The sequence below is a fragment of the Palaemon carinicauda genome, chromosome 9 (assembly GCF_036898095.1).
Source record: "Palaemon carinicauda isolate YSFRI2023 chromosome 9, ASM3689809v2, whole genome shotgun sequence".
NCBI classification, from domain to species: domain Eukaryota; kingdom Metazoa; phylum Arthropoda; class Malacostraca; order Decapoda; family Palaemonidae; genus Palaemon; species Palaemon carinicauda.
Genome location: NC_090733.1, coordinates 161462121 through 161483800, shown reverse-complemented (window position 1 = coordinate 161483800; position 21680 = coordinate 161462121). Strand labels below are relative to the sequence as shown.

Genomic DNA, 21680 nt, shown 5'->3' with positions numbered 1-21680 from the left:
AGGATGTGGTAACAGAATCTGGCGTCCCCAGGTGGTCACCCATCCAAGTACCGACGTTGCTTAACCTCGCTGGATGGACGAGAAGCGGGGTTTCCAATGTGGTAAGGCGGTTGACTCAATATCATGGCCAGATACTCCAGATGTTGAGGCAGAGGAAGAGAAGGCTCCAAGCAAAATACCATGAGCCCACACTCCTGGTAAGCATCCGGAAGCTTGTCCCGGCGCTGAAGAAGGTCGAAACCCGAGCCTACAGGAGTTGACCAGCCCTCCAAACAGCAGAGGGAGCGGAAGCCTGCCCCTGAGCGGCCAAGAGGAAGGCAGGGAGAGTTCTCTGGGGAAACAAACCTGCTATGCCACGGCGGGATAGCCACACTGCATCATAAGCAGGAATACTTGCAGACTAGGCTGAATTCGAGGAGCACCCTGGAAGATGGATGGAATGGAAACTGAAAGTACCCGTCCTTCCGATCCAGGGATTTTAAGGAGTCCTGTCGCCTCGTTACCAGTCTGATCGATTCTGCTGGCCGAAGTTTGTTCGACAAACTTGATCTGGGCTGAGAGGTCGACTATGGACATCCCCTCTCAGATCCTTCCTTACAAGAAAGGATCGACTGAGGGGGCCGGGGGTGAAGCCGTCGATGATCCTAAGGAAGACCTTCGCCTAAGGTATGGATCATTCTGCCCAACCGGGCAATTCTGCTGACGCTATGGCATAGAGGTTCAGAGACACTGAATTCGCTGACAGAGACGGCAGGCGCGATATCCTTGGCTACTCACAGAGAATATGCGGGAATGGGCATCGGGAAGCTGTCATTCGGATGAGTAACCTTAAGCATCCTCCCAGCGAAAAACCTGCAATCCTAGAGTTCGTGAACTCCTTTTAGGACTATGCCCCCCCGGGGGAGTCTCCCGTGCCATCTGTTCCTGACAGGAGAAAACTGCAATTGGACACCTTGTCCCAGTTGTCGTAGCCGATAACTTAGGCCGACGTGGTTGAAAGAAAAGGCGCTGGAGCCCTGCAGAGTCTGGAAGAAAGCGCCTTGGAGGAGTGAAACCGGAAGTCGATTTACTCCGCACAGCAGCTGTCTAAGTCTCTGTCCTTGGGCACAAACAAACTCTTCTCAAGGATGGAAGGGTGTCTGAGGTCGTCGACCTCCACAGATGAGACACCTGAAGGAAGCCCTCAGTCAGTGCGTCCAGATGGTACAACATCGAGCTTGTCCGCAAGTTAGATACTAACGACGAAAGGCCAAGGTGCCTGAGCTCGAGAGGAGGAAAGTACCCTTGATCTTCCTGTAGCTTCCTTGAACCAAACCTCGGGCCGTAACCGAGGAGGGAAAGAACCTGGTAAGCTCCCAGAGGAAGAGGTAAGCAGTCACCCCTTGTCCGATGGAGAAATCTCGAACGGAAAGCCCCCCCCCCCGCCAAAAATCCTTCCAGGGAATGACGGGGAAGGGCTAACCCAGGTTCAGGAATAGAGGAGTGTTGTTCAGATCTCTCTTAAGTTTCTCCTATTCTGCAAGTGCCATGCTCTGTGTTTACGGGGTGAGACAGTGTTCTGGAAATACGCTCCAGAAAAACTCGCCAGGCTGGTCATGCTGCGAAAACCCCATTGGGAATCGTGGTCGCAATTGCCCTGGAGCTCGCGCGACGGGAATTCCTGGTGGTCGGCGGGCGATAACCCATAGACGAGCAATGGATACTGCAAGAAAATAAGCCGACATTTGTGCGAAGAAACACTGTAGGTTCGCGCGACGGAACATCATCCGTCTGCGCGATGGAAAAAAACCGTTGGTTCACGCGTGGGCGAACATTGGAGAGCATGAGCGTGGCCGTGCGGTTGCACGGGCGAGTGGTCGTGCGGTTGTACGCAGGCGAGCGGTCGCGCTGGCGCGCAGGCGAGCGGTCGCGCGGGCGCGCAGGCGAGCGGTCGTGAGGGTGGGCAGGTGGATGAGAGCGAGTCCGAGGCGGCGAACGCAAGCGTTAGCGCGATGGCGAGGGAACGCGCTGCCGCGTGGGCGAGGAGGACTGCTGGCGATATGGATCAACAAGCGATCGGTGGTGAGCGCTAACTCACAGGTTGGTGATGGTGTTGTGATATGCCGACGCGATGGTCGAGCAGTATGCGCAGGTGAGCGATCGTGTGAAGGTGAGCGATCGCGAGCAGTGATCAGCATGCGCAGGGTCGCGCGATGGTGGTCAGCATGCCAGGGTCGCGCGATGGTGGTCAGCATGCCAGGGTCTCGCGATGGTGGTCAGCATGCCAGGGTCTCGCGATGGCGATCAGCACGCGCAGGTTGGTGGTCGCGCGATGGCGAACAGCCTCTGCAGGTGGGCGATCGCGTGATGGTGATCAGCATGCGCAGGGTTGAGCGATGGTGATCAGCATCCGCAGGTGTGCGGTCGCGCGATGGCGATCAGCATCCGCAGGTGTGCGGTCGCGCGATGGCGATCAGCATCCGCAGTTGAGGGTCGTGCGATGGCGATCAGCATCCGCAGTTGAGGGTCGCGCGATGGCGATCAGCATCCGCAGGTGAGGGTCGCGCGATGGCGATCAGCATCCGCAGGTGAGGGTCGCGCGATGGCGATCAGCATCCGCAGTTGAGGGTAGCGCGATGGCGATCAGCATCCGCAGTTGAGGGTCGCGCGATGGCGATCAGCATCCGCAGTTTGAAGGTCGCGCGATGGCGATCAGCATCCGCAGTTTGAGGGTCGCGCGATGGCGATCAGCATCCGCAGTTTGAGGGTCGCGCGATGGCGATCAGCATCCGCAGTTTGAGGGTTGTGCGATGGCGATCAGCATCCGTAGTTGAGGGTCGCGCGATGGTGATCAGCATGCGCAGGTGAGCTAGTAGCTGGCGAACCATGTTCCTTCAGAAGTGTTGGAGAACGTTGGCGCGCCGGCTGTAACACACGTGGGCGATCCGGAGATCGCTGGCGGGCTGATGATCGCTGGCGAGCTGATGATCGCTGGCGAGCTGATGATCGCTGACGAGCTGATGATCGCTGACGAGCTGATGATCGCTGACGAGCAGAAGGCTACGCGTGGAAGCCTGCGCAAAGAAGAAGAGTCCTTGACCCCGACCTGAACCGAAGTTCTAGATCGCGAGGGCGAACGTGGGCGCACAGGGCACGTAACAGGAACCAACAGGAACCGCAGGGAAGATCATCTTTAAAGCGCTGACGAACAGGAGAGCGCTGATGAGCAGAAGGGCGCGCAGGGAAACCCTGACACGCAAGGGAAGAACCCCCGTGGGGGCAACCCTTTGCCCCGAAGGGATCGTTGTCCGCCGGGAGACTGATGTCCGTCGGAAGACCGCTGTCCGTCGGGCAGACCGTTGTCCGTCGGGAAGACCGTTGCCCGTCGGAAGACGAGATCAGACTGCTGTCCATCTGCACCAAGGCGGAAGATCGAAAAAAAGGAGTTGTAGGCTGCAAACGGAGATCCAAAAAGGCGCCTCAAGCACCCTTATAGGGAGATGAGAGGCCCTTACGACGAGGCGGACGGTGGGCCTTACGGCGAGGGAGGCCAATAGCAACAGCAACAGAAGAAACCTCCGAAGAGGAGTCTCTATGAGTGTACTCTCTCGCGAACGAAAGAGAAACACTTCGTAGAAGAGACTGGTCAGCCAGTGACCTAAAAGGAGCAATCCTCCGAAGAGGAGCTCCTGCAGTTGCCCAGCCCCTTGAGCGAAACTGCAGGTGCGACCGCTCAGCACCAAGAGCATAGTCGCACGAAAAAAAGGCAAGAGAAGAACCCCCCAAAAGGGGAAAAACTCAAGCCTGGACAGTAAAAAACTTCCCTCGGAAGGAAAGTTATCCGCCCAAGGAGGCAAGCCTCCTGACTGTTCTAAAATGAACTGGAGAGCTGTCCGTCGCCACGGGAGTACTACCAGTAGAAGGAGAGACGCCCCTGACGAAAATACAAGGGGGGAGGCAGCAACAGCCGAATCCCCAGGACTCCACCAGACAGCTCACACTGTTGCTATATTACAGAAACGAACTATATCGGTAACTGTAAATAAATAAAACAAATAATATTAGTACACATTCATTCCCCCGGGAAGGCTCCGAAGAGGAATCCCGAGGAAAAGGAACAAGAATTACACAACAGGCACGTGCCCTCACAACCACTTACACTCGCGGAAGGAGAGCTGTAACCAAAACAGAATTATAACAATTATAATTATGTAACTATGTAATTATGTAATTTAAAAATGAATGAACACTAAAGAAAGAACGAAAACCCCGAAAGGAATCGTTCTAAACAAAAAAAACAACTACAATTAGATTCATAACTAAGTGATACAAACGTACGGCGTAGCAACCCCCCACACGGAAAGGAAGCTAGGCTACAAGGGCGTAGTAACACGTAGTAAAAGGGGTACGACCTCAAGAGAGAAAGAGAGAGAGAAAGACATAAGTCAAACTCGATCGCCACCCATAAAATACGCCGTGGTGGCCTAACTGCCGAGGCCTCCACGTAGATATCGTACACTACACACACACATCTGAAAAGGAAACTTACTTATTCTATACTCAAATATATATACAAACATGAAAACATGTTTACATATATATTGAGTAAATGAAAAGTAAGCGATTAAGTAAACACAAAACAGACAATGGCTGCCAAGCGAGGACCAAGACAGAGACGTCTGTCACAGTCCGAGCCAAAAGTTAAAGTGAGTATTCACGTGTGTGTGAGGGGGAGGAGGGGTAGCTAGCTACCACTCCCCTACCCCCCCCCCGCTAACTAGCGCGGGGGTAATAAACCCTCGTTAAATTCTAATGGCTCGCCATTTCAGCTACGCTAAAAGTAATACCCTTTGTAAATAGCGTGGTTTGTATTTCGGTTACGGAAAAAATCTTTTTTAATAATATTAATAACTCTAGAAATATAAGAATTGTACAACATATTTCCCATTTTGTGGAGCATCATGTTGTAAAAGCCAAATAAAATTAAGCTTAGTACATTGATATTAATCATTAATTTTGCAATTCCTTTATTCAACAGATTATTCTAATTCCATTTTCCATTTATGGTAAATGAATTATAATCCTAATACTCAATATATTTGGTACCGTAGGATACACAGTAATTGAATTCCAGGAGAAACATACATTCTGTGATACATTACTTGATACTATCACGGTGAAATAGCCTACAACAGGTTACTCTATCTTATTCAAAGGCCAAAGTGATCCCACGAAATACATATATAAATCATGCTCAAATATTCTTCACTTATCTTCTTTATATAATAGAAGACCATCTCCCGTGTGGTCTAGTGGCTAGGATACGCGGCTCTCACCCGCGAGGCCCGGGTTCGATTCCCGGCACGGGAAGCTCTTTTCAGATAAACTGAACCAATTGAAAATTGATTGTAAAGGCTTGCTTATATGCAAAACATGACATCGATTTATGTAGGTTAATGGAGGAATACACATACAATTTATATACTGCTTTGAATTGCTATCTCACTAGATTTTTATATGACATGAATCTTATAATATTTTAAAATAATATACTGTATTGTGGTGTTTACTTCATGAGTGATAAAATCTTTAGGGTTATCTTTTTCATCTTACCCGTATTCAATAATACCTTTTTTTTGGACACCTAATACAGTAATGGGTTATTATTAGTTAAAAATCCAATCAGACTCCGCTTTAGGGAATGATTCATATTGGTACTAAAATTTCATGGCAGCGGTGGGATTCGAACCCACGCCTCCGAAGAGACTGGTGCCTTAAACCAGCGCCTTAGACCGCTCGGCCACGCTACCTTGTGAAGCATGTTTCAGACAGCCAATTGGTCTTAGATGCTTCTATAACCAGTCAGTCTAAATTTCTTATTAGAAACTGTTTAGTATCCAAGGCCTAAATATCAACATTAAACCAAAAGCAGTATTCTCTGCGTCCTAATTGGCTAAGCTGCAACTTTCATTTGAAACTCAAATGGATTTGGGACCTAAAAATGGAATACACTCATACTAAATTAAGTGAATTCACAAAAATATCCAAAGCGTCATCACTATACAGTAATTATAGCTTTAAATAAATCATATAATATTTTATGAATAACAAAATGTTAAAAAAAAAAACTTGGAATTTAGGCTCATAGTACTGATTTCAACCCCACATTTTTCAGTTGCCAAACTTATAAATTCTTTTAGTCCAATGAAAATTTCATTCCTTAAATTTTCACATATGGTAGATACAACATAATATTAAAACCAAGATATGATACCACCAAAATATAGAAATTTCAAATGATTCTTACACTCTTCAATACATCACTTGATATCAGTGAAAAATTCTAAAAGCAATTATAAAACTATTTTGATACAAAGACCAAAGTGATAACAAGACATGAGGTACACATTAACTACTGTACAGAATACATATAGTGTTCTACAATTATCCTCTCTTTCAAATGAAACAACATCTCCCGTGTGGTCTAGTGGCTAGGATACGCGGCTCTCACCCGCGAGGCCCGGGTTCGATTCCCGGCACGGGAAGCTCTTTTCGAATACAGAAAAGCATTAGTAAACCGATTGTACAGACTTGCTTATATGCAAAATATAACATTGATTGACGTAAGATGAAAGGGGAATACACACACCTCTCAGTTTCTACACCGCTCAGATTTGTTATCTCAATAAACTTTCCATATACAGTATAACCTTATAGATATAAATCTTCATGAGGAAGTCATCCCCCTAAAGAGACTGGTGCCCTACACCAGTGCATCATACTGCTTGGATACACTACCTAAGGAAGCCCCTATCAGACAGCCAATTGGCTTCAAATGTTTCCGCTAATCTATCAGAATTAATGTGTTCTTAAGCTTGTTGCAGTCAAATCTTAAGTTTCTCCACTGAAAATAAATAATGTTGACACCAAAAGGCTAACCAGCAATGTTGAACTGGATATCAATAGGGAATTGGATCTACAAATAGCAAGTTTTCAGACAAATCTAAGTATCTTTTTTAATAATATTAATAGCTCTAGAAATAAAAGAATTGTATAACATATTTCCCTTGTGGAGCATCGTGTTGAAAAAGCCCAATAAAATTAAGCTTAGTACATTGATATTAATCATTAATTTTGCAATTCCTTTATTCAACAGATTATTCTAATTCCATTTTCCATTTATGGTAAATGAATTATAATCCTAATACTCAATATATTTGGTACCGTAGGAAACACAGTAATTGAATTCCAGGAGAAACATACATTCTGTGATACATTACTTGATAGCATCACAGTGAAATAGCCTACAATAGGTTACTCTATCTTATACAAAGGACAAAGTGATACCACGAAATACATATACTGTATAAATCATGCTCAAATATTCTTCACTTATCTTCTTTCTATAATGAAAGACCATCTCCCGTGTGGTCTAGTGGCTAGGATACGCGGCTCTCACCCGCGAGGCCCGGGTTCGATTCCCGGCACGGGAAGCTCTTTTCAGATAAACTGAACCAATTGAAAATTGATAGTAAAGGCTTGCTTATATGCAAAACATGACATCGATTTATGTAGGTTAATGGAGGAATACACATACAATTTATATACTGCTTTGAACTGCTATCTCACTAGACTTTTATATAAAATGATTCTTATAATATTTTACAATAATATACAGTATTGTGGTGTATACTTCATGAGTGATAAAATATTTAGGGTTATCTTTTTAATTTTACCTTATTCAATAATATCTTTATTTTTGGACACCTAATACAGTAATGGGTTATTATTAGTTAAAAATCCAATCAGACTCCGCATTAGGAAATGATTCATATTGGTACTAAAATTTCATGGCAGCGGTGGGATTCGAACCCACGCCTCCGAAGAGACTGGTGCCTTAAACCAGCGCCTTAGACCGCTCGGCCACGCTACCTTGTGAAGCATGTTTCAGACAGCCAATTGGTCTTAGATGCTTCTATAACCAGTCAGTCTAAATTTCTTATTAGAAACTGTTTAGTATCCAAGGCCTAAATATCAACATTAAACCAAAAGCAGTATTCTCTGCGTCCTAATTGGCTAAGCTGCAACTTTCATTTGAAACTCAAATGGATTTGGGACCTAAAAATGGAATACACTCATACTAAATTAAGTGAATTCACAAAAATATCCAAAGCGTCATCACTATACAGTAATTATAGCTTTAAATAAATCATATAATATTTTATGAATAACAAAATATTAAAAAAAACTTGGAATTTAGGCTCATAGTACTGATTTCAACCCCACATTTTTCAGTTGCCAAACTTATAAATTCTTTTAGTCCAATGAAAATTTCATTCCTTAAATTTTCACATATGGTAGATACAACATAATATTAAAACCAAGATATGATACCACCAAAATATAGAAATTTCAAATGATTCTTACACTCTTCAATACATCACTTGATATCAGTGAAAAATTCTAAAAGCAATTATAAAACTATTTTGATACAAAGACCAAAGTGATAACAAGACATGAGGTACACATTAACTACTGTACAGAATACATATAGTGTTCTACAATTATCCTCTCTTTCAAATGAAACAACATCTCCCGTGTGGTCTAGTGGCTAGGATACGCGGCTCTCACCCGCGAGGCCCGGGTTCGATTCCCGGCACGGGAAGCTCTTTTCGAATGCAGAAAAGCATTAGTAAACCGATTGTACAGACTTGCTTATATGCAAAATATAACATTGATTGACGTAAGATGAAAGGGGAATACACACACCTCTCAGTTTCTACACCGCTCAGATTTGTTATCTCAATAAACTTTCCATATACAGTATAACCTTATAGATATAAATCTTCATGAGGAAGTCATCCCCCTAAAGAGACTGGTGCCCTACACCAGTGCATCATACTGCTTGGATACACTACCTAAGGAAGCCCCTATCAGACAGCCAATTGGCTTCAAATGTTCCCGCTAATCTATCAGAATTAATGTGTTCTTAAGCTTGTTGCAGTCAAATCTTAAGTTTCTCCACTGAAAATAAATAATGTTGACACCAAAAGGCTAACCAGCAATGTTGAACTGGATATCAATAGGGAATTGGATCTACAAATAGCAAGTTTTCAGACAAATCTAAGTATCTTTTTTAATAATATTAATAGCTCTAGAAATAAAAGAATTGTATAACATATTTCCCTTGTGGAGCATCGTGTTGAAAAAGCCCAATAAAATTAAGCTTAGTACATTGATATTAATCATTAATTTTGCAATTCCTTTATTCAACAGATTATTCTAATTCCATTTTCCATTTATGGTAAATGAATTATAATCCTAATACTCAATATATTTGGTACCGTAGGAAACACAGTAATTGAATTCCAGGAGAAACATACATTCTGTGATACATTACTTGATAGCATCACAGTGAAATAGCCTACAATAGGTTACTCTATCTTATACAAAGGACAAAGTGATACCACGAAATACATATACTGTATAAATCATGCTCAAATATTCTTCACTTATCTTCTTTCTATAATGAAAGACCATCTCCCGTGTGGTCTAGTGGCTAGGATACGCGGCTCTCACCCGCGAGGCCCGGGTTCGATTCCCGGCACGGGAAGCTCTTTTCAGATAAACTGAACCAATTGAAAATTGATAGTAAAGGCTTGCTTATATGCAAAACATGACATCGATTTATGTAGGTTAATGGAGGAATACACATACAATTTATATACTGCTTTGAACTGCTATCTCACTAGACTTTTATATAAAATGATTCTTATAATATTTTACAATAATATACAGTATTGTGGTGTATACTTCATGAGTGATAAAATATTTAGGGTTATCTTTTTAATTTTACCTTATTCAATAATATCTTTATTTTTGGACACCTAATACAGTAATGGGTTATTATTAGTTAAAAATCCAATCAGACTCCGCATTAGGAAATGATTCATATTGGTACTAAAATTTCATGGCAGCGGTGGGATTCGAACCCACGCCTCCGAAGAGACTGGTGCCTTAAACCAGCGCCTTAGACCGCTCGGCCACGCTACCTTGTGAAGCATGTTTCAGACAGCCAATTGGTCTTAGATGCTTCTATAACCAGTCAGTCTAAATTTCTTATTAGAAACTGTTTAGTATCCAAGGCCTAAATATCAACATTAAACCAAAAGCAGTATTCTCTGCGTCCTAATTGGCTAAGCTGCAACTTTCATTTGAAACTCAAATGGATTTGGGACCTAAAAATGGAATACACTCATACTAAATTAAGTGAATTCACAAAAATATCCAAAGCGTCATCACTATACAGTAATTATAGCTTTAAATAAATCATATAATATTTTATGAATAACAAAATATTAAAAAAAACTTGGAATTTAGGCTCATAGTACTGATTTCAACCCCACATTTTTCAGTTGCCAAACTTATAAATTCTTTTAGTCCAATGAAAATTTCATTCCTTAAATTTTCACATATGGTAGATACAACATATTAAAACCAAGATATGATACCACCAAAATATAGAAATTTCAAATGATTCTTACACTCTTCAATACATCACTTGATATCAGTGAAAAATTCTAAAAGCAATTATAAAACTATTTTGATACAAAGACCAAAGTGATAACAAGACATGAGGTACACATTAACTACTGTACAGAATACATATAGTGTTCTACAATTATCCTCTCTTTCAAATGAAACAACATCTCCCGTGTGGTCTAGTGGCTAGGATACGCGGCTCTCACCCGCGAGGCCCGGGTTCGATTCCCGGCACGGGAAGCTCTTTTCGAATGCAGAAAAGCATTAGTAAACCGATTGTACAGACTTGCTTATATGCAAAATATAACATTGATTGACGTAAGATGAAAGGGGAATACACACACCTCTCAGTTTCTACACCGCTCAGATTTGTTATCTCAATAAACTTTCCATATACAGTATAACCTTATAGATATAAATCTTCATGAGGAAGTCATCCCCCTAAAGAGACTGGTGCCCTACACCAGTGCATCATACTGCTTGGATACACTACCTAAGGAAGCCCCTATCAGACAGCCAATTGGCTTCAAATGTTCCCGCTAATCTATCAGAATTAATGTGTTCTTAAGCTTGTTGCAGTCAAATCTTAAGTTTCTCCACTGAAAATAAATAATGTTGACACCAAAAGGCTAACCAGCAATGTTGAACTGGATATCAATAGGGAATTGGATCTACAAATAGCAAGTTTTCAGACAAATCTAAGTATCTTTTTTAATAATATTAATAGCTCTAGAAATAAAAGAATTGTATAACATATTTCCCTTGTGGAGCATCGTGTTGAAAAAGCCCAATAAAATTAAGCTTAGTACATTGATATTAATCATTAATTTTGCAATTCCTTTATTCAACAGATTATTCTAATTCCATTTTCCATTTATGGTAAATGAATTATAATCCTAATACTCAATATATTTGGTACCGTAGGAAACACAGTAATTGAATTCCAGGAGAAACATACATTCTGTGATACATTACTTGATAGCATCACAGTGAAATAGCCTACAATAGGTTACTCTATCTTATACAAAGGACAAAGTGATACCACGAAATACATATACTGTATAAATCATGCTCAAATATTCTTCACTTATCTTCTTTCTATAATGAAAGACCATCTCCCGTGTGGTCTAGTGGCTAGGATACGCGGCTCTCACCCGCGAGGCCCGGGTTCGATTCCCGGCACGGGAAGCTCTTTTCAGATAAACTGAACCAATTGAAAATTGATAGTAAAGGCTTGCTTATATGCAAAACATGACATCGATTTATGTAGGTTAATGGAGGAATACACATACAATTTATATACTGCTTTGAACTGCTATCTCACTAGACTTTTATATAAAATGATTCTTATAATATTTTACAATAATATACAGTATTGTGGTGTATACTTCATGAGTGATAAAATATTTAGGGTTATCTTTTTAATTTTACCTTATTCAATAATATCTTTATTTTTGGACACCTAATACAGTAATGGGTTATTATTAGTTAAAAATCCAATCAGACTCCGCATTAGGAAATGATTCATATTGGTACTAAAATTTCATGGCAGCGGTGGGATTCGAACCCACGCCTCCGAAGAGACTGGTGCCTTAAACCAGCGCCTTAGACCGCTCGGCCACGCTACCTTGTGAAGCATGTTTCAGACAGCCAATTGGTCTTAGATGCTTCTATAACCAGTCAGTCTAAATTTCTTATTAGAAACTGTTTAGTATCCAAGGCCTAAATATCAACATTAAACCAAAAGCAGTATTCTCTGCGTCCTAATTGGCTAAGCTGCAACTTTCATTTGAAACTCAAATGGATTTGGGACCTAAAAATGGAATACACTCATACTAAATTAAGTGAATTCACAAAAATATCCAAAGCGTCATCACTATACAGTAATTATAGCTTTAAATAAATCATATAATATTTTATGAATAACAAAATATTAAAAAAAACTTGGAATTTAGGCTCATAGTACTGATTTCAACCCCACATTTTTCAGTTGCCAAACTTATAAATTCTTTTAGTCCAATGAAAATTTCATTCCTTAAATTTTCACATATGGTAGATACAACATAATATTAAAACCAAGATATGATACCACCAAAATATAGAAATTTCAAATGATTCTTACACTCTTCAATACATCACTTGATATCAGTGAAAAATTCTAAAAGCAATTATAAAACTATTTTGATACAAAGACCAAAGTGATAACAAGACATGAGGTACACATTAACTACTGTACAGAATACATATAGTGTTCTACAATTATCCTCTCTTTCAAATGAAACAACATCTCCCGTGTGGTCTAGTGGCTAGGATACGCGGCTCTCACCCGCGAGGCCCGGGTTCGATTCCCGGCACGGGAAGCTCTTTTCGAATACAGAAAAGCATTAGTAAACCGATTGTACAGACTTGCTTATATGCAAAATATAACATTGATTGACGTAAGATGAAAGGGGAATACACACACCTCTTAGTTTCTACACCGCTCAGATTTGTTATCTCAATAAACTTTCCATATACAGTATAACCTTATAGATATAAATCTTCATGAGGAAGTCATCCCCCTAAAGAGACTGGTGCCCTACACCAGTGCATCATACTGCTTGGATACACTACCTAAGGAAGCCCTATCAGACAGCCAATTGGCTTCAAATGTTTCCGCTAATCTATCAGAATTAATGTGTTCTTAAGCTTGTTGCAGTCAAATCTTAAGTTTCTCCACTGAAAATAAATAATGTTGACACCAAAAGGCTAACCAGCAATGTTGAACTGGATATCAATAGGGAATTGGATCTACAAATAGCAAGTTTTCAGACAAATCTAAGTATCTTTTTTAATAATATTAATAGCTCTAGAAATAAAAGAATTGTATAACATATTTCCCTTGTGGAGCATCGTGTTGAAAAAGCCCAATAAAATTAAGCTTAGTACATTGATATTAATCATTAATTTTGCAATTCCTTTATTCAACAGATTATTCTAATTCCATTTTCCATTTATGGTAAATGAATTATAATCCTAATACTCAATATATTTGGTACCGTAGGAAACACAGTAATTGAATTCCAGGAGAAACATACATTCTGTGATACATTACTTGATAGCATCACAGTGAAATAGCCTACAATAGGTTACTCTATCTTATACAAAGGACAAAGTGATACCACGAAATACATATACTGTATAAATCATGCTCAAATATTCTTCACTTATCTTCTTTCTATAATGAAAGACCATCTCCCGTGTGGTCTAGTGGCTAGGATACGCGGCTCTCACCCGCGAGGCCCGGGTTCGATTCCCGGCACGGGAAGCTCTTTTCAGATAAACTGAACCAATTGAAAATTGATAGTAAAGGCTTGCTTAAATGCAAAACATGACATCGATTTATGTAGGTTAATGGAGGAATACACATACAATTTATATACTGCTTTGAACTGCTATCTCACTAGACTTTTATATAAAATGATTCTTATAATATTTTACAATAATATACAGTATTGTGGTGTATACTTCATGAGTGATAAAATATTTAGGGTTATCTTTTTAATTTTACCTTATTCAATAATATCTTTATTTTTGGACACCTAATACAGTAATGGGTTATTATTAGTTAAAAATCCAATCAGACTCCGCATTAGGAAATGATTCATATTGGTACTAAAATTTCATGGCAGCGGTGGGATTCGAACCCACGCCTCCGAAGAGACTGGTGCCTTAAACCAGCGCCTTAGACCGCTCGGCCACGCTACCTTGTGAAGCATGTTTCAGACAGCCAATTGGTCTTAGATGCTTCTATAACCAGTCAGTCTAAATTTCTTATTAGAAACTGTTTAGTATCCAAGGCCTAAATATCAACATTAAACCAAAAGCAGTATTCTCTGCGTCCTAATTGGCTAAGCTGCAACTTTCATTTGAAACTCAAATGGATTTGGGACCTAAAAATGGAATACACTCATACTAAATTAAGTGAATTCACAAAAATATCCAAAGCGTCATCACTATACAGTAATTATAGCTTTAAATAAATCATATAATATTTTATGAATAACAAAATATTAAAAAAAACTTGGAATTTAGGCTCATAGTACTGATTTCAACCCCACATTTTTCAGTTGCCAAACTTATAAATTCTTTTAGTCCAATGAAAATTTCATTCCTTAAATTTTCACATATGGTAGATACAACATAATATTAAAACCAAGATATGATACCACCAAAATATAGAAATTTCAAATGATTCTTACACTCTTCAATACATCACTTGATATCAGTGAAAAATTCTAAAAGCAATTATAAAACTATTTTGATACAAAGACCAAAGTGATAACAAGACATGAGGTACACATTAACTACTGTACAGAATACATATAGTGTTCTACAATTATCCTCTCTTTCAAATGAAACAACATCTCCCGTGTGGTCTAGTGGCTAGGATACGCGGCTCTCACCCGCGAGGCCCGGGTTCGATTCCCGGCACGGGAAGCTCTTTTCGAATACAGAAAAGCATTAGTAAACCGATTGTACAGACTTGCTTATATGCAAAATATAACATTGATTGACGTAAGATGAAAGGGGAATACACACACCTCTTAGTTTCTACACCGCTCAGATTTGTTATCTCAATAAACTTTCCATATACAGTATAACCTTATAGATATAAATCTTCATGAGGAAGTCATCCCCCTAAAGAGACTGGTGCCCTACACCAGTGCATCATACTGCTTGGATACACTACCTAAGGAAGCCCTATCAGACAGCCAATTGGCTTCAAATGTTTCCGCTAATCTATCAGAATTAATGTGTTCTTAAGCTTGTTGCAGTCAAATCTTAAGTTTCTCCACTGAAAATAAATAATGTTGACACCAAAAGGCTAACCAGCAATGTTGAACTGGATATCAATAGGGAATTGGATCTACAAATAGCAAGTTTTCAGACAAATCTAAGTATCTTTTTTAATAATATTAATAGCTCTAGAAATAAAAGAATTGTATAACATATTTCCCTTGTGGAGCATCGTGTTGAAAAAGCCCAATAAAATTAAGCTTAGTACATTGATATTAATCATTAATTTTGCAATTCCTTTATTCAACAGATTATTCTAATTCCATTTTCCATTTATGGTAAATGAATTATAATCCTAATACTCAATATATTTGGTACCGTAGCAAACACAGTAATTGAATTCCAGGAGAAACATACATTCTGTGATACATTACTTGATAGCATCACAGTGAAATAGCCTACAATAGGTTACTCTATCTTATACAAAGGACAAAGTGATACCACGAAATACATATACTGTATAAATCATGCTCAAATATTCTTCACTTATCTTCTTTCTATAATGAAAGACCATCTCCCGTGTGGTCTAGTGGCTAGGATACGCGGCTCTCACCCGCGAGGCCCGGGTTCGATTCCCGGCACGGGAAGCTCTTTTCAGATAAACTGAACCAATTGAAAATTGATAGTAAAGGCTTGCTTATATGCAAAACATGACATCGATTTATGTAGGTTAATGGAGGAATACACATACAATTTATATACTGCTTTGAACTGCTATCTCACTAGACTTTTATATAAAATGATTCTTATAATATTTTACAATAATATACAGTATTGTGGTGTATACTTCATGAGTGATAAAATATTTAGGGTTATCTTTTTAATTTTACCTTATTCAATAATATCTTTATTTTTGGACACCTAATACAGTAATGGGTTATTATTAGTTAAAAATCCAATCAGACTCCGCATTAGGAAATGATTCATATTGGTACTAAAATTTCATGGCAGCGGTGGGATTCGAACCCACGCCTCCGAAGAGACTGGTGCCTTAAACCAGCGCCTTAGACCGCTCGGCCACGCTACCTTGTGAAGCATGTTTCAGACAGCCAATTGGTCTTAGATGCTTCTATAACCAGTCAGTCTAAATTTCTTATTAGAAACTGTTTAGTATCCAAGGCCTAAATATCAACATTAAACCAAAAGCAGTATTCTCTGCGTCCTAATTGGCTAAGCTGCAACTTTCATTTGAAACTCAAATGGATTTGGGACCTAAAAACGGATTTTGAGCGAAGCGAAAAATCTATTTTTGGGTGAGATAGCCATGGCGTCCTGATGGAAGGTTCCTTTTTGGTAGCTTCCTTGGGTATAAGACTAAGATATTCCCAGAGAATTTAACCACAGGTTATCACAGAATTCTAACTTCTGGAGCGAGTATCTCAAAGGTTTCCCTTTAAGACATCGTAATTTCAACAGGGGACGCATGTCTAAACGCGCCACATAGCTATCTTCACCCCGAACAGAGTTAATGCTTCGGTGTGTAAGAGTAGAGAATAGCTGGGAGCCGTTCCACAGCTAATCTCACTCGTGGCTACTACTGATACTCGAGACGTAAACAAACGGACGCCATTGCTCTAATGACGTCACGCCCGTCTTCATCCTGAAGCCAGTTGCTGCCCATCACCATGATACAGTAGCACAGGGTGGGAACAAAACTGGACGAAGTAGTAGGGAGGGTCCATCAGGACGCCATGGCTATCTCACCCAAAAATAGATTTTTCGCTTCGCTCAAAATCCGTTTTTTGGGCTCAAGCCATGGCGTCCTGATGGAAGAGTACCAGAGAATCAATGTATCGTGGTAGATTTTCCCCCAGTATTAAGTGCCTAGGCATTGACAAAACAGCAAAGTAATCTTAGATAAAGAACCATAGGGACGAAGTATCCTGCCCCCCTTGGCAGTGAAGTTCCCATGGGCTATGCCGACGTCAAAGTGGTATTGAAGGGCTATTCATCCTGAGAGAAGAACTTAAAGAACTTAGAGATGAAGCGGAATGTTTGGTATTTGTATAGGAACATTCTGAAATTAGACCAGTGGTGGTTGGGCACTGTGTAGAGTTCATCTCTTGGTTATCAGAAGTAAGTATTCGTGTAGGAACCTTACTTAGTCAGGGTGAATATAATTTAGGATTAAACATCTTAAATTCTTCATAACCATAAGAAAGGAGGAATAAATAAAACTATGACAGGTATGTATTTCATAGTAAGTAGGAGCTGAAAGAGACACATAAGTAATAAAATAGAAATTTTATTTCACAATGCAGAAATTGAATAATTTACAGCAAAAGTAAAGTTCATTTACAGTAATAATAATGTACATAGAAATAAAGGCTTGCTCTTGAATCTGAAAAGGAATTTCAGGATATTAGTAGGTACTCGTTCTCGAGGAACGCAAGTCTTTAAATAACACATCATGCTCAAGGCATGCGGCACTTGTGTGACACTATGACATTTCACCTGGGATAAGAACAGTTATAAAAGCACTAAGTGTTTTTAGACATCACTATGAATCGCTCGAGGGTCAACATAGGCACCCGAAGAGTTAGAGTCCCAAGTAACTCACTGTTCTACGCAGAGTTAGGTGCAGGTTTCATAACACTACCTGCGGCTACCACAAAATGTTTGACTTCGTGCACTTGTTTCGCATAATGTTTAAAGAAAACTCGCGAGGACTTCCAGCCCGTGAAGTTTTTAAGGCTTTCAAAGTCCATACTCTGAAAGAAATTCAGAGAAGATGCCACTTTTCTAGGATCATGACCAGCGGGTGTACTGTTCGGATCCGCTCTGCGAATGAAGTAGGTGATTTTCGCTCTTAATTGTTTCAGTGACAGGTCGCTGCCCGATGTTTCTCCTTTGAAGAGTTGGCCTCCACCAAAGTTCGAAGTTCTGCGAAGATAGACCTTGAGACTCTCTACTGGACATAGAGAGACATCCTCCTTCAGGGGGCATATCCTCCAAGGGCCCCATCTTTTGGTGGGTAATTCATTTTTAGCGAGAAACGTCGGATCAGGGGAGAGGGTCACTTCTCCTGAATCGGTAAACAGGATGTGTCCTTCTTCTCTTGATAATGCCACTATTTCGCTGACTCGAGCTCCCGAAGCGAGAGCAAATAAAAATATAACTTTCTGAGTCAGATCCTTGAGGGGGCATGAATCATTGTCCAAGTTGGAGGCGAAATGGAGTACCTTGTCTAGTGACCAGGAGATCGGTTTCGGAGGGGGTGCTGGACGTAGGCGAGCACATGCTTTTGGTAGTTTGTTGAAGATGTCGTTGGACAGATCAATTTGGAAAGCATATAGAATTGGTCTAGCCAAGGCCGATTTGCAGGTGGAAATCGTATTGGCTGCTAATCCTTGTCCATGAAGGTGAATGAAGAAGGACATACAGAAATCAATTGTGATTTCTTTAGGATTTTTTGCCTTGACAAAGGAGACCCATTTCCTCCAGGATGATTCATATTGCCGTCTCGTGGATTCGGTCTTGTATTCCTCTAGGAAGTCTAGACTTTTCTTCGAGATCCCAAACCTCTTCTTTGCGGCAAGGGAGAGAAAATCATGAGATGAAGGTCCTTGATTTTCGATGATGAAGCGAAGACAGTCGACTTCTGTACTTGTTGAGAGAGAACTGGGCCCGGGAGAGGGATCAGCTTGGGCTGCAGCTCCAGGACCAGGGGGTACCAGTTGCTCCGGGGCCACTTGGGAGCCACTAGGGCCGCTGTCCCTTTGAAGGTTCTCAGTTTGGAGAGGACTTTCAACAGAAGGTTGGTGGGAGGGAACAGGTAGATCTTGGACCACCTGTTCCAGTCCAGTGACATGGCGTCCACTGCTTCTGCTTTGGGGTCCTCGTACGGGGCTACGTACAGAGGAAGTTGATTGTTGTCGCTCGTTGCAAAGAGATCTATCTGAAGTTCTGGGACTTGGTGAGAGATGAAGGAGAACGATCTTGCGTCTAGAGACCATTCCGACTCTATCGGGTTTGTCCGAGATAGAGCATCCGCTGTCACATTGCGGAATCCTTGTAGGTGAACTGCAGACAGGTGCCACTTCTTCTTCTCCGCCAGACGGAAGATTGGGAGAAGCACCTGATTTATCTGGGGCGATCTTGAGCCTTGGCGATTGAGACAACGAACTACCACCGAGTTGTCTAGGGTTAGACGGATGTGGATCGAGGGCGGCGGGGATAACTTCTTCAGAGTTAGAAGGACCGCCATGGCCTCCAAGATGTTTATGTGGAACGTCTTGAATAGTGGAGACCAGGTACCTTGAACCTGTTTCTGGTGGGAGTGACCTCCCCAACCTTCCAGTGAGGCATCCGTGTGGATGTTGAGTGATGGAGGAGGGTGTTGGAGAGGAATGGACCTTTTCAGGGCCTTTTCTTCCGACCACGGCTTTAGGAGGCGTCGTAGTCTGTTTGGAAGCCGTCTCTTGAGGTCTCTTCGAGCGATGGATGCCGAGCGTCTCCAGACTCCCGCGGTATCCTTTAGCTGTGCACGAAGCACTGGGTTTGTCACTGAGGCGAATTGTAGAGAGCCTAGAACTCGTTCCTGCTGTCGTCTTGAAATGCGTTTGGATTTCAGTAGTCGCTTGACAGACCCTGCTATTTCCTTCCTTTTCTTCTGGGGGATGGAAAGGCGGTGTGACTGAAGATTCCAGTGGATTCCCAACCACTGAAACTTCTGAGCTGGAGAGAGGCGAGATTTTTTCTCGTTGATCTTGAATCCCAGGTGTTCTAGGTACTGGGTAACTTCGTTGCAAGACTTTGCACACTCTTCGGGCGATGGAGCCCAGACTAGCCAGTCGTCGAGGTAGGCCATCACCTGGACGTTTCTTAGGCGGAGCTGTTGTACTATGGCATCCGCCAGTTTTGTGAAGATCCGAGGGGCCACATTGAGGCCGAAGGGCATGGCCCGGAAGGCGTAGCTTTTCCTTTGGAGTCGAAATCCTAGGTAGGAGGAAGCGTGATGGTTCATTGGAATGTGCCAGTAGGCATCCGCCAGGTCTATAGAGACCGTGTAGGAACCTTGAGGCAGAAGGGTCCTTATTTGTTGAAGCGTCAGCATCTTGAATTTGTTGTTCTCTATGAACTTGTTGAGGGGGGATAAGTCCAGAATGACTCTGAGTTTGTCTGAGTCCTTCTTGGGAACACAAAACAGTCTCCCTTGGAACCTGGTGGACTTTACCTTCCTTATCACCTTCTTGTTCAAGAGGTCTAGAACATATTCTTCCAGAAGGGGGGTTGATTGCTGGAAGAACTGCTGGAAGATTGGGGGTGGTTGCGTCCAACTCCAGCCTAGACCGTTCTTGATGATGCTGTGTGCCCAGGGATCGAAGGTCCAACGATCCTGGAATTGGCGGAGTCTTCCTCCCACCGGAAGCACTTCATTGCTTCTGGTGTCCCGAGGACTTGTTGCCTCGGCCGCTAGCTCCCTTTCCTCCTCTACCTCTGGAGGGACGGCGAGATGCGTCTTTGCTTGCACCCCTGAATGAGCCTCTACCTTTGGCATGAAAGGTAGTTGATGGTTGCTCAAAGGCAGGGGTGAAGACCGGTGACTGTGACAACACCGGTTGGGGGACCAATTGAAAGGTCTGTTGTGGTTGGGCAACCACTTGGGAGGTAGCGGGTCCCGGAAACTGACGTCTTTGCTGACGTTGCTGGGGTTTTGACTTTTGAGGTTTCCTCTTAGGCTGAGGTCCGTCGTCCTGAGAGGGTTTCCTTTTCCTGGACATGCCCCACTTGTGGAGAAGGTTCCTATTCTCCGTGGCGGCTCTGTCAGTTATTTCCTTCACAAGGTCAGAAGGAAACAGGTGCTTTCCCCAGATGTTGGAGGAAATCAGCCTCCGGGGTTCGTGTTTCACGGTGGCACCGGCAAACACGAATTCACGACAGGCTCTTCGAGCCTTTATGAAGTGGTACAAGTCCTTCATTACCGTCAGTAAGTGGGATTTGGAGAGTACCATGTAGTGATCTGGTACTCTAGTGTCACAGGCCATAACTTCCAGTTGGACTTGATGAGAAAGAGATGCCGCAAGCCTCTCCTTCGTGTCTTGTTCCCGGCGAAGGAGGTGATCGTTGAGCTTAGGGAGGTCTTCATTAAACTGACGTCCGGCGACGTCAGGATCGAGCCTTCCCACGACGAAAGTATGCTGAACATCTTTCCAGTGTCGAGCGTCACGGGGGGTCACGATGGAGAAGGGTCTGCACTCCTCCAGTGCAGGGCAGGGTTTCCCTTCTTCCGCCGCTTTAAGGCATGCAGCTAAGGCCTTTTCCAAGAATGGAAGAACCGCAGTATCAGGTGCAACGTAAGTAGGGTGCTTCTTGCTCAA

The 21680-nt window shown here is 42.0% G+C and overlaps 1 long non-coding RNA gene and 17 other non-coding genes across 18 annotated transcripts in view; 11 read left to right on the top strand and 7 right to left on the bottom strand.

Moving 5' to 3' along the window:
• The window catches only part of LOC137647323 (uncharacterized), a 151762-nt gene that overhangs the window by 49118 nt on the left and 80964 nt on the right, over positions 1 to 21680 (bottom strand). The gene's annotated exons all lie outside the window — the stretch shown is intronic.
• TRNAE-CUC (transfer RNA glutamic acid (anticodon CUC)) lies at positions 5278 to 5349 on the top strand. The gene has a single exon. It is a non-coding gene; the product is annotated as a tRNA-Glu (tRNA).
• TRNAL-AAG (transfer RNA leucine (anticodon AAG)) lies at positions 5708 to 5789 on the bottom strand. The gene has a single exon. It is a non-coding gene; the product is annotated as a tRNA-Leu (tRNA).
• TRNAE-CUC (transfer RNA glutamic acid (anticodon CUC)) lies at positions 6453 to 6524 on the top strand. Its single transcript has one exon. It is a non-coding gene; the product is annotated as a tRNA-Glu (tRNA).
• TRNAE-CUC (transfer RNA glutamic acid (anticodon CUC)) lies at positions 7401 to 7472 on the top strand. Its single transcript has one exon. It is a non-coding gene; the product is annotated as a tRNA-Glu (tRNA).
• On the bottom strand, positions 7831 to 7912 carry TRNAL-AAG (transfer RNA leucine (anticodon AAG)). Its single transcript has one exon. It is a non-coding gene; the product is annotated as a tRNA-Leu (tRNA).
• On the top strand, positions 8573 to 8644 carry TRNAE-CUC (transfer RNA glutamic acid (anticodon CUC)). Its single transcript has one exon. It is a non-coding gene; the product is annotated as a tRNA-Glu (tRNA).
• Positions 9521 to 9592, top strand: TRNAE-CUC (transfer RNA glutamic acid (anticodon CUC)). The gene has a single exon. It is a non-coding gene; the product is annotated as a tRNA-Glu (tRNA).
• TRNAL-AAG (transfer RNA leucine (anticodon AAG)) lies at positions 9951 to 10032 on the bottom strand. Its single transcript has one exon. It is a non-coding gene; the product is annotated as a tRNA-Leu (tRNA).
• Positions 10690 to 10761, top strand: TRNAE-CUC (transfer RNA glutamic acid (anticodon CUC)). Its single transcript has one exon. It is a non-coding gene; the product is annotated as a tRNA-Glu (tRNA).
• TRNAE-CUC (transfer RNA glutamic acid (anticodon CUC)) lies at positions 11638 to 11709 on the top strand. The gene has a single exon. It is a non-coding gene; the product is annotated as a tRNA-Glu (tRNA).
• On the bottom strand, positions 12068 to 12149 carry TRNAL-AAG (transfer RNA leucine (anticodon AAG)). The gene has a single exon. It is a non-coding gene; the product is annotated as a tRNA-Leu (tRNA).
• TRNAE-CUC (transfer RNA glutamic acid (anticodon CUC)) lies at positions 12810 to 12881 on the top strand. Its single transcript has one exon. It is a non-coding gene; the product is annotated as a tRNA-Glu (tRNA).
• Positions 13757 to 13828, top strand: TRNAE-CUC (transfer RNA glutamic acid (anticodon CUC)). Its single transcript has one exon. It is a non-coding gene; the product is annotated as a tRNA-Glu (tRNA).
• TRNAL-AAG (transfer RNA leucine (anticodon AAG)) lies at positions 14187 to 14268 on the bottom strand. Its single transcript has one exon. It is a non-coding gene; the product is annotated as a tRNA-Leu (tRNA).
• On the top strand, positions 14929 to 15000 carry TRNAE-CUC (transfer RNA glutamic acid (anticodon CUC)). The gene has a single exon. It is a non-coding gene; the product is annotated as a tRNA-Glu (tRNA).
• TRNAE-CUC (transfer RNA glutamic acid (anticodon CUC)) lies at positions 15876 to 15947 on the top strand. Its single transcript has one exon. It is a non-coding gene; the product is annotated as a tRNA-Glu (tRNA).
• Positions 16306 to 16387, bottom strand: TRNAL-AAG (transfer RNA leucine (anticodon AAG)). The gene has a single exon. It is a non-coding gene; the product is annotated as a tRNA-Leu (tRNA).